Source organism: Triticum dicoccoides, chromosome 7A (assembly GCF_002162155.2).
Source record: "Triticum dicoccoides isolate Atlit2015 ecotype Zavitan chromosome 7A, WEW_v2.0, whole genome shotgun sequence".
In the NCBI taxonomy this organism is placed as follows: Eukaryota; Viridiplantae; Streptophyta; class Magnoliopsida; order Poales; family Poaceae; genus Triticum; species Triticum dicoccoides.
This window is the reverse complement of record NC_041392.1, coordinates 349,981,814-349,992,088: the sequence shown is the minus strand read 5'-3', so window position 1 is coordinate 349,992,088 and position 10,275 is coordinate 349,981,814. Positions and strand designations below refer to the sequence as shown.

At 43.0% G+C, this 10,275-nt stretch overlaps 3 non-coding genes across 3 annotated transcripts; all 3 read right to left on the bottom strand.

Annotated features, from left to right (window-relative positions):
* Positions 1-422: 422 nt before the first annotated feature.
* On the bottom strand, positions 423-513 carry LOC119334837. The gene has a single exon (XR_005161594.1). It is a non-coding gene; the product is annotated as a small nucleolar RNA Z223 (small nucleolar RNA).
* A 53-nt stretch (positions 514-566) lies between these two features.
* LOC119334959 lies at positions 567-651 on the bottom strand. Its single transcript, XR_005161656.1, has one exon. It is a non-coding gene; the product is annotated as a small nucleolar RNA U36a (small nucleolar RNA).
* A 506-nt stretch (positions 652-1,157) lies between these two features.
* On the bottom strand, positions 1,158-1,249 carry LOC119334822. Its single transcript, XR_005161580.1, has one exon. It is a non-coding gene; the product is annotated as a small nucleolar RNA SNORD96 family (small nucleolar RNA).
* Between the last annotated feature and the right edge of the window lie 9,026 nt (positions 1,250-10,275).

Genomic DNA, 10,275 nt, shown 5'->3' with positions numbered 1-10,275 from the left:
GGAGGAGGAGCAGGGCATACCTAAGGTGTCCAGGTCCTGCAGCTCATCGGAGATGTTGCAGGCTCACCGGCATCGACAGCCACCGCAACAGCAAGCTGGGTGACATACAAACTGAAGTTGCGTTCATTCAGTTGCAAAACAACAAAGTTTGCTAGTTGCTGTCCATCAACAATCACACAAGCATCACTTGTACAGCAGCAGGAGCAAAATTGATATGAGTTAGAAGGAGCAGAGTTCAACTAGTACAGCCAGCAGAGCTCAACTAGTACATCGCAGTACACATGAACCATCTATTCCATGGCACAAGAGTAAAATCTTGCTATAACCAATAGATTATCCCCTAACATAAGCTAATTAGGCACCAATACACAAGGCACAGCAAGCACATACTAAATAAGCCACGACCATAATACATGAGTACTAAATAGATCTTGTATAACAGGTTTTTCAGTCATGAATTTTCAGAAGCAGAACTGGCATGTTTGTTGAAAGTGTTTATCATCACAGCCATGGTCAAACAGAACACATGAATCTAAAAGAATGACAATAATGAGACTGTCTCTTTTTGTCTCATATTAAGAAATTCAACCATGTTTTCCCTTGTCCTTCATGAATTAATCAGAAGCACGGGTAAGGTTCAAATCACTGCCACTAATCCAAAGAAATGGCAAACGCTGCAAAGGGTTGGCAAGTAAACCATTTCTCTATCCGCGCCCACTACATCCCCCTTAGACCAAGTGCAACAAAGAAGGATAATAGAAGCTAAGTGCAAACAGGACAAAAAGCAGAAGAATTTAAAAAATGTAACTTATGAGAAGAACAAAGTGCACAATTTTTTTCTCTCAGATGCCAACCACAAGGGTAGCACAGATGATGCACACATATCAACATGGCATCAGTTCAGACCGCCCGTCTGCTTGTACTCTCTTCATAGAGAAATATTTTAGACCACAAAATTATCAACAAAGATCAGAGCAACTTAAAAAATATGAACATATTTGTCCAGTTATTAGGTGTCCAAAAAGATGGTGTTTTATTCGGTTTTCATCATTGTCCAGCCATATTCTATACATAGTAAAAACAGAATAAAAAACTGAAAAATAGATGACATGTAAGTTCGAAAGTATTAAAAAAAATTACAGTCAAGCTGTTTAATTTGTCCTCAGAATTGCAGAATGACAGCATGGGCGCACTACGACCAATCAGTCCCGAAAGATGGTATGATTAACAGGTTTTTCATCACCGGACAAATAGAACAGTAACACAAACAAATAGGTCTACAAAATAGAACTTAAATTACTACAAAAAACAAAATCTGACAAAAGAAGACAGAAAAGGAACGACAATAATAGTAATACGTGAGAACATCCCTCACATCATTCACTTTAGCGACTCATCTTTTCAAGCATTCAATCAAATCATCTTTTCAAGCATGCAAGTGGTATCCAGAATTTGGATATAGGTAGTACGCTCATGTGGTGAATTTTGTGAATCTATACTCTGCATCTACCAAAAGGATCGCTCCCCTCACATGCAAATATAATTCAGTCCAATTGACTTTCTTCTCCCCTCACATGCATAAGTCAAGAGCAGACCATCTAAACAGGCGGATCAGACCTTCACCTTGGGAGGGAGGCGAGTGCTACCTGTTGCCGTGTCGTCGTCGAGCTCGGGTGGTCCTCCTCCTCCTCCTCGAGCAGGACAAGGTTGTTCCTCCCATACACTCCAATGGCCATCTTCTCCAAGGACATCTATAAGGGCAGAACACACCATTGATGCAAGTGTCACCAAGATAGTTTCAGTCGAAGTTAAAGCAAATGTAAACATGCAAACTAAGCCAAACCGAGGTGCATATTCATATGTGTGTGTATGTAGAGATGCAAGTGCGATCTGAATTTTGGGGAACCAAAGCGTGATTGTTGTTGTTGCTACTTTAGCAGCAACAATATCCTCAAAGTCAAACTGCGAAAAAAAAATCATTCATATGCAGCAGCCCAAACTCAACTTTGAGAGAGGACTCATTAACATTTTTTTGTTGGGTCAAATTTTTCACAAATTTAGATAGAAGGACTCCATAAGCTATCAGAATAAATCATAGAGAGGCTGGTCGAACTAGTTGGCGCACTCAAACGATACAAGAGAGCGGCCCGATGAACAACTAAGCAAGCATACACATCAAGTAAAACTACATCACCAATATTATGTAATTAACTGGAAGCTCTTGTTCATCATACCAGTACAAATGTACTACCCCGATGGATCCCATTCTTTCACCGAACAGATCACACGGAAGGATCGATCTCTCCATGCCAATGATCGTTCTCTTAATTTTTTTTACCGGTCCAGAGAAGCCCAACCAGCGTAGCACGGCACCGGAACAACCGGTAGAAGCCTAGCCAGTGTAGCGTGATACGAGTGACACTATGAGCGATAATCCAGCCAGCTGCCACAATAAGCTAGCAAGACATTTACACCATAATATGAAGCAAACAGAGCAATCCCTATGTACACAGAAATTGTACTGATTCCATTAAAACAATACTAGGTACGACTGGAGATGCATAAAGAACAACTAGGTACGACTCACCCTAGATGCATGCATGCATGCATCAGCATCCATACTTGCAGTGCATTTAGTAAAGAACAAATTACTATATTTACCAAAGTGTATAATAGCTTTGTGAAAAAGAGGATTGTATCAGCCATACACTTCTCCCTGGATCAATGTATGCATGCAATCCATCTAGGCCGAGCATGATGCTAATTCCTACTCATGTTGCTAGCACATATACATACATACACACCAAGAACGAATTCACAGGCACATAAATGAATATCCCCTGGATAGCATGGTAATGAACTACTCACATGCAATTTGATAGGACTAGTACTAGTGATAACAACCCAACGACATCCTAACAGCCACAACAACACGCACACTTCAACCGCCTGAATACTGGTGAATAGCAAAGTCTATCCATACTTGACACACGAGCAAATCAATGTCAAGTTCATCTCAGATGTGTGGTTCATGACAGCGGTAGCAGTTAACAAGATTACTGAGTTTTAATTTGTGGAAGCAATGAAACAAGCAATATAATGCCTATCTCGTTCACCACTAGAGTAATAGCAGTAGCAAATTCGGTCAAGCATGTGAGTAAGTAAAAGATGTAGATCAGCAGGGAATCAAACTAGTTCAAAGAAATCTATAACCAAATTTACAGTAACAATCATCTAGTATTAATCAATGGTTCTATTTTGATCCAAACTAGATGAATTCAAGGCTAATCTATTATGTGACAGTAGAGGAGTGAGTGCTATTGTACAGTTAGAAAAATGCTACACACAGAGTGGTACGTATATACATTCAGTAATAGGTGTAGAACAATAAACAGAGCAAGCAGGCGAGGTTGGTTGGTGAGTCAGACTGGCCCTGCAATCCGACGAACATGACGACATTGGGCTTGCCCTTCTTGGGGGTGAAGACCGGCTTCCTTGGATCTAGCATGTTGCAGAGCTCCGTGAAGACGGCCTGCAGCAGGAAAAACACAAGGGCATCAGCCTCCAACCGACCAGTCCCCCCTGGCACGCGCGTCCCTCGATCGAATAGCGCAGGAAATGAATTGAGGGAGGTGGAGCGGGCAGGACCTGCTGTATGATGCGCCGCTTGTTGGTGCCGGCGGCGAGGGTCTCGAGGTTGACGATCTTCCGGACGTCAGACTGCAGGAGCGCGGGGGAGATCTCGTTGAGGCACTCCCCGAGAACCTTCTCGTCGATCATCGTGGCATTGCCCATCTGCGCAAGCGCGCGGGAGATGCTCCTGCCCAGCTGCGCGAGCACCATCTTGGCTGGGCCCTCGGGGGGTCTGGCCTCGTCGCCGGCGGGGTGGGGTTCCGGCGGCGGTCAGGGGCGGTGCACGGCGCGATCTGGGAGCGGGGGTGGGGAAGGGGACGCGGACGGGAGGAGAACTGGCCGGGGGAGATGGGGAAGATTTTGGTTGGGGATGGGGATTGGGGAACGCGATGGGGATTGGGGACGGCATCTGCGGGACGTGATGGGCGTCACTACGGGACCAATCGAGGAAGGAGGTGGTGGCGGGACACGCCGCTGCAGGACGGGGAGGAGGTGGCGGCGGCGAGGAGATGAGGGAGGGGGTGGATCTGGCCGCCGCCATGGCCATGGCCGTGCCATGCAGCTAGGTTGGTGGGCGTCGAAGAGGGCAGAGCACAGTCGCCGTCGCCGCGCCGAAATTGGTGGGAACGCCACCCTCGAAACCCTAGCCGTGGGAAGGGGTTGGGGATGAGCTACCGGGGCCGTGAGAGGCGGATCTGGCCGGAGGGGAGGGAAGAGCGGAGGCAGGGGAGCTCGGATCTGGGCTGCGCGCCGGCGAGGCCCGCCGGAACATGCCGGAACAAGAGGCGTAGGTGGCGGTGACAAGGGTTTCGGGGGAGGGATTGTGAGGGAGTGAGGGGCAGAGAAAGAAAGGAGGCGGGGGTGGATGGAAAACGGCCACGAGTAGAGCTTAGGTGGGCTCGGGGTTGGTGTGGTCGGCCGAGGACTGCCGTTGGATCCGCGAGCATCCGACGGTGTTCCATGCACGATCCGCATGAGACGTTCACAGACCAATCAAAATGCAGTATCACGTTATGACCATTTAAATTGGTCGTATTTGGCTAAAAATAGCGTGTTAAAATCATATCAGCTATTTTATGACCTGAGAAAATTCAAAAAGGAAATGAAAAACCTTGTCATTGTGTCACCAAATGTGAATAAGTTTTCAGGAAAATTAACAAACATGAAATAAGATAAATATCTTTAAAAATATGTCATGAGAAATGAGTTTTTTGGTAAAAAAACATTTTCCTTTTTTCGAGTGCCCAAAATTAGTTTTTTTGTAAAGGACCTACCATATATTTGTTTCAAAATTGTACCAAATCAATTTCATAAAATACTAGGACATATTTAATGCACAATTGACCAAATGGTTGGGTGTAAAAAGTTTTGATCCACCTCTCGTGAAAAAGACAAATTTCCGCTGATTCAGTAGGAAGCGGGTCAAATTTGAACTGCAGCTGCCTCATAGTTTGTTCTTTATTTTTTCAAAAAATCATTTCTAGGTACATAAGTATCTATTTAATCAGAGAAACGTCAAAAAAAATTCAAGATTCAACCACTAGCTAGGAACGGTCAAACCCGCCGTTTTGATCGCATTTTGAAACGGGCATAAAAAATTCAAAAAAAATCAAAAAATTGGAAAACCTTCACATTGTGTCATTATATGTGACCAAGTTTCCAGGAAAAATATTAAACTTGTAATACGGCAATTATTTTAAAAATGTGTTCTCAGAAATGAGCTGTCATGCGTGAGGATTCACGGTTTTCAAGCCAAATGATCAATCTTATGGCCACATTCATGGCATAGTTTGTTCAAATGATCTCATATTGTGCTAAAGGGTGCATCTTGGAATTCCAAACAATGTTTCCTAAGGGCGTTTTCATTTTCTTTGCATGGAAAATTCATTTTCCATTTTCCGAGTGCCCGAATTGAGTTCTTTTTGTGAAGGAGCTACCATATATTTGTTGCAAAATTGGGCCATATCATTTTTATAAAATACTAGGCCATATTTGATTCACAATTGACCAAATAGTTGGGTGGCAAAATCCTTGATCCACCTCTGGTGAAAAAGACAAATTCTCGCCGATTTAGCTGGAAGCGGGTCAAATTGGAACTGCAGCTGCCTCATAGTTTGCTCTTTATTTTTTCAAAAAATCATTTCTAGGTACATAAGTATCTATTTAATCAGAGAAATATCAAAAATATTTAAGATTCAACCACTAGCTAGGAACGGTCAAACCCGCCGTTTTGATCGCATTTCGAAACAGGCATAAAAAATTCAAAAAATTCAAAAAATTGGAAAACCTTCGCATTGTATCATTATATGTGACCAAGTTTCCAGGAAAAATATTAAACTTGTAATACGACAATTATTTTAAAAAAGTGTTCTCAGAAATGAGCTATCATGCGTGAAGATTCAGGGTTTTCAAGCCAAATGATCAATCTTTTGGCCACATTCATGGCATAGTTTGTTCAAATGATCTCATATTGTGCACAAGGGTGCATCTTGGAATTCCAAACAATGTTGCCTAAGGGAGTTTTCATTTTCTTTGCACAGAACATTCATTTTCCATTTTCCGAGTGCCCGAATTGAGTTCTTTTTGTGAAGGAGCTACCATATAGTTGTTGCAAAATTGGACCATATCATTTTTCTAAAATACTAGGCCATATTTGATTCACAATTGACCAAATAGTTGGGTGTCAAAACGCCTTGATCCACATCTGGTGAAAAAGACAAATTCCCACCGATTTAGTTGGAAGCGGGTCAAATTTGAACTGCAGCTACCTCATTGTTTGCTCTTTATTTTTTCAAAAAATCATTTCTAGGTACATAAGTATCTATTTAATCAGAGAAACATCAAAAGTTTTCCAAGATTCAACCACTAGCTAGGAACGGTCAAACCCGCCGTTTTGATCGCATTTCGAAACGGGCATAAAAAATTCAAAAAAATCAAAAAATTGGAAAACCTTCGCATTGTGTCATTATATGTGACCAAGTTTCCAGGAAAAATATTAAACTTGTAATACGACAATTATTTTAAAAAGGTGTTCTTAGAAATGAGATATCATGCGTGAAGATTCAGGGTTTTCAAGCCAGATGATCAATCTTATGGCCACATTCATGGCATAGTTTGTTCAAGTGATCTCATATTGTGCACAAGAGTGCATCTTGGAATTTCAAACAATGTAGCCTAAGGGAGTTTTCATTTTCTTTGCACAGAACATTCATTTTCCATTTTCCGAGTGCCCGAATTGAGTTTTTTTCTGAAGGAGCTACCATATATTTGTTGAAAAATTGGAGCAAACCATTTTTCTAAAATATTAGGCCATATTTAATGCATAATTGACAAAATGGTTGGGTGTCAAAAGTTTTGATCCACCACTTGTGAAAAGGACAAATTTCTGCCGATTCAGCAGGAAGTGGGTCAATTTTGAACTGCATCTACCTTATAGTTTGCTCTTTATTTAAAAAAAAATCATTTCTAGGTATATAAGTATCTATTTAATCAGAAATACATGGTTTGGTGGCGATACATCGAGGTTTGGATGGTGGACGAGGGCCCCAACTCCAGAGCGCGTAAACTCGCATGCCCGCCATGTGGTCACCGCGTGACCGTGGCGTTGCCATGTGTTCTGGGCAGCCTAGGCATGTCTAGGGGGTTGGGTACTCCCCAGGCATGTGCTAGGAAGAAAATTACAACATAATATTCTCATGAGGAGACCGAACTATGCTCAAACATGAATTAGCAGCCAAGTGTTTGATTAGCGATACGGGAAATGCACGTGGCCAATGGGTGTGAGTTTTGGCTGAGGATGATCATCTACCAAGAAGACTGTCTTCATGATTTTTTAGCTCAAAAGGAGGAGCCTAGGTGGTACTTTCTTTGCAAAGTACCACAATGGACAGAAATATGAATGTTGAAGCTCGGCTCAAAATAATGAATGGATTGAGCTGAAATTTGGTGGGGTGGTTATTTGGGTATAGGAAAGCACTGTAGAAAATTGATACCATTTGGACATGCCAAAGTGGTACTTCCTTCACAATGCTATTCCCTGGATAGAAACTTGGGAAAATTAGCGAGAGAAATTGGATAAATGAAATGAGCTCAAATTTGGTGTAGGTAAGTTACATAGGTATGGTCATGCCCTGGTAAATTTTCAGATCATTTGGGTAAGCCTAGTAGTACTTACTTCACAAAGTTTCTCTCGAGATAGAAACTTTGGAAATTTCCTGAGAAAGATTTACCAGGAAAATGGAGATGAATATTATCATGTGGCAATGATTTGGGTATGGAAGACTGCCCAAAAAGTTTGAGGGTAATAGGAGGGATCTGGATAACACTTGCTTTGCAATGTGCCAATCTGGCCATAAAATATAAATTGAACCTGGGCTCACATAGATGATTTGACTGAGCTGCAATTTGTAGGGTGATAATTTGGGCATCTGAAGGAAATGTATAAATTTCATGTCATTTGGATATATAAAAATGGTACTTCCTTCACAATGCTTCTAGGTGGAAAAAAACTTTGGAAATTTTCCGAGGAAGATTTACTGGACAAATGGAGCTGAATTTTGTCATGAGGCAATGATTTGGATAGGAAAGAGTGCCCAAAATTTTTGAGGGCAATCAAGAATATATAAATAGCACTTCCTTCCCAAAGTATTGTTGTGAACATAATAGGAAAATGAATATTGTTGAATTATTTTTGAACTAGGCAAGGAAGGATTTTTACATATTTGACGAAGATATGACCCAAAGAATTTATGAGATTTTTTGGGGAATTTTGGGAATGACAGAAATATAGGTTGCTTCACAACCTAGGGCAAAAATTGACACATGGACATGGCACATAGGCAAAACTGATGAGATGGCGCCTAGTCATCACAACCCACCACAATTTACAAGGCTATGACAATCTATATTGGTCGTTAACAACTAGAGATAAGGCAGCGGACCAACGCTGTTTGCTTTATGACCATTTCGTGTAAGGAAATTACGACCTTTCTGACCAAAATGGTCGCAATGGTTTAGGGTTTGGAGCCCCCCGAACAGTTTTTGACCAATTGGTCTCAAATGGTCATAGATCTATGATCAATTCTTCCAGGGTCACTGACAGAAGGTCACTAGTTGGCACATTTCTTGCAGTGAATCAATATAAGTGATATGATATGGCCATCATCATCTTGTGCCTTTGATCTCCATCTCCAAAGCACCGTCATGATCACCATCGTCACCGGCTTGACACCTTGATCTCCATCGAAGCATCCTTGTCGTCTCGCCAACTATTGCTTCTACGACTATCGCTACCGCTTAGTGATAAAGTAAAGCAATTACATGACGATTGCATGTCATACAATAAAGCGACAACCATATGACTCCTGCCAGTTGCCGATAACTGTGTTACAAAACATGATCATCTCATACAATAAAATTTAGCATCATGTCTTGACCATATCACATCACAACATGCCCTGCAAAAACAAGTTAGACGTCCTCTACTTTGTTGTTGCAAGTTTTACGTGGCTACTACGGGCTGAGCAAGAACCATTCTTACCTACGCATCAAAAACCACAACACGGTATAGTGATTGCTTTTTGATCTTCAGAAAGAACCCTGTTCATTGAATCTGATTCAACTGAAGTTGGAGAAACTAACACCCACATGCCACCTGTGTGCGAAGCACGTCGGTAGAACCAGTCTCGCGTAAGCCTACGCTTAATGTCGGTCTGAGCCGCTTCATCCAACAATACCGCTGAATCAAGAATCAACTAGTGACGGCAAGCAATATTTATATACCCACGCCCACAACTCCTTTGTGTTCTACTCGTGCATATAACATCTATGCATAGACCTGGCTCGGATGCCACTGTTGGGGAACACAATAATTTCAAAAAAAATCCTACGCACATGCAAGATCTATCATCGTGATGCATAGCAACGAGAGGGTAAGAGTGATGTCCACGTACCCTCGTAGACCGTAAGCGGAACCATTATGACAACGTAGTTGATGTAGTCGTACGTCTTCACGATCCGACCGATCCTAGTATCGAAAGTACGACACCTCCGCGATCTGCACACCTTCGGATCGGTGATGTCCCACGAACTCTTGATCTAGTTGAGTGTCGAGGGAGAGCTTCGTCAGCACGACGGCGTGATGACGGTGATGATGAAGCTACCGGCGCAGGGCTTCGCCTAAGCACTACGACGATATGACCGAGGTGGATTATGGTGGAGAGGGGCACCGCACCCGGCTAAGAGATCAATGATCAACTTGTGTGTCTATGGGGTGCCCCCCGCCGTATATAAAGGAGTGGGGGAGGGGGAGAGGGCCGGCCTCCTAGGCGCGCCCAAGGGGGGAGTCCTACTCCCGGTGGGAGTAGGATTCCCCCTTCCCTAGTTGGAGTAGGAGAGGGAAGGAAGGGGAAGAGGGAGAGAAGGAAAGGGGGGCCGGCCCCCCTCCCAATTCGGATTGGGCTTGGGGGCGCGCCCCTACCTTGGCCGCCTCCTCCTCCTTTCCACTATGGCCCATTAAGGCCCATTGACTCCCCAGGGGGTTCCGGTAACCCCCCGGTACTTCGATATATGCCCGAACTCTCTCGAAACCTTTCCGATGTCCAAACATAGTCATCCAATATATCGATCTTTATGTCTCGACCA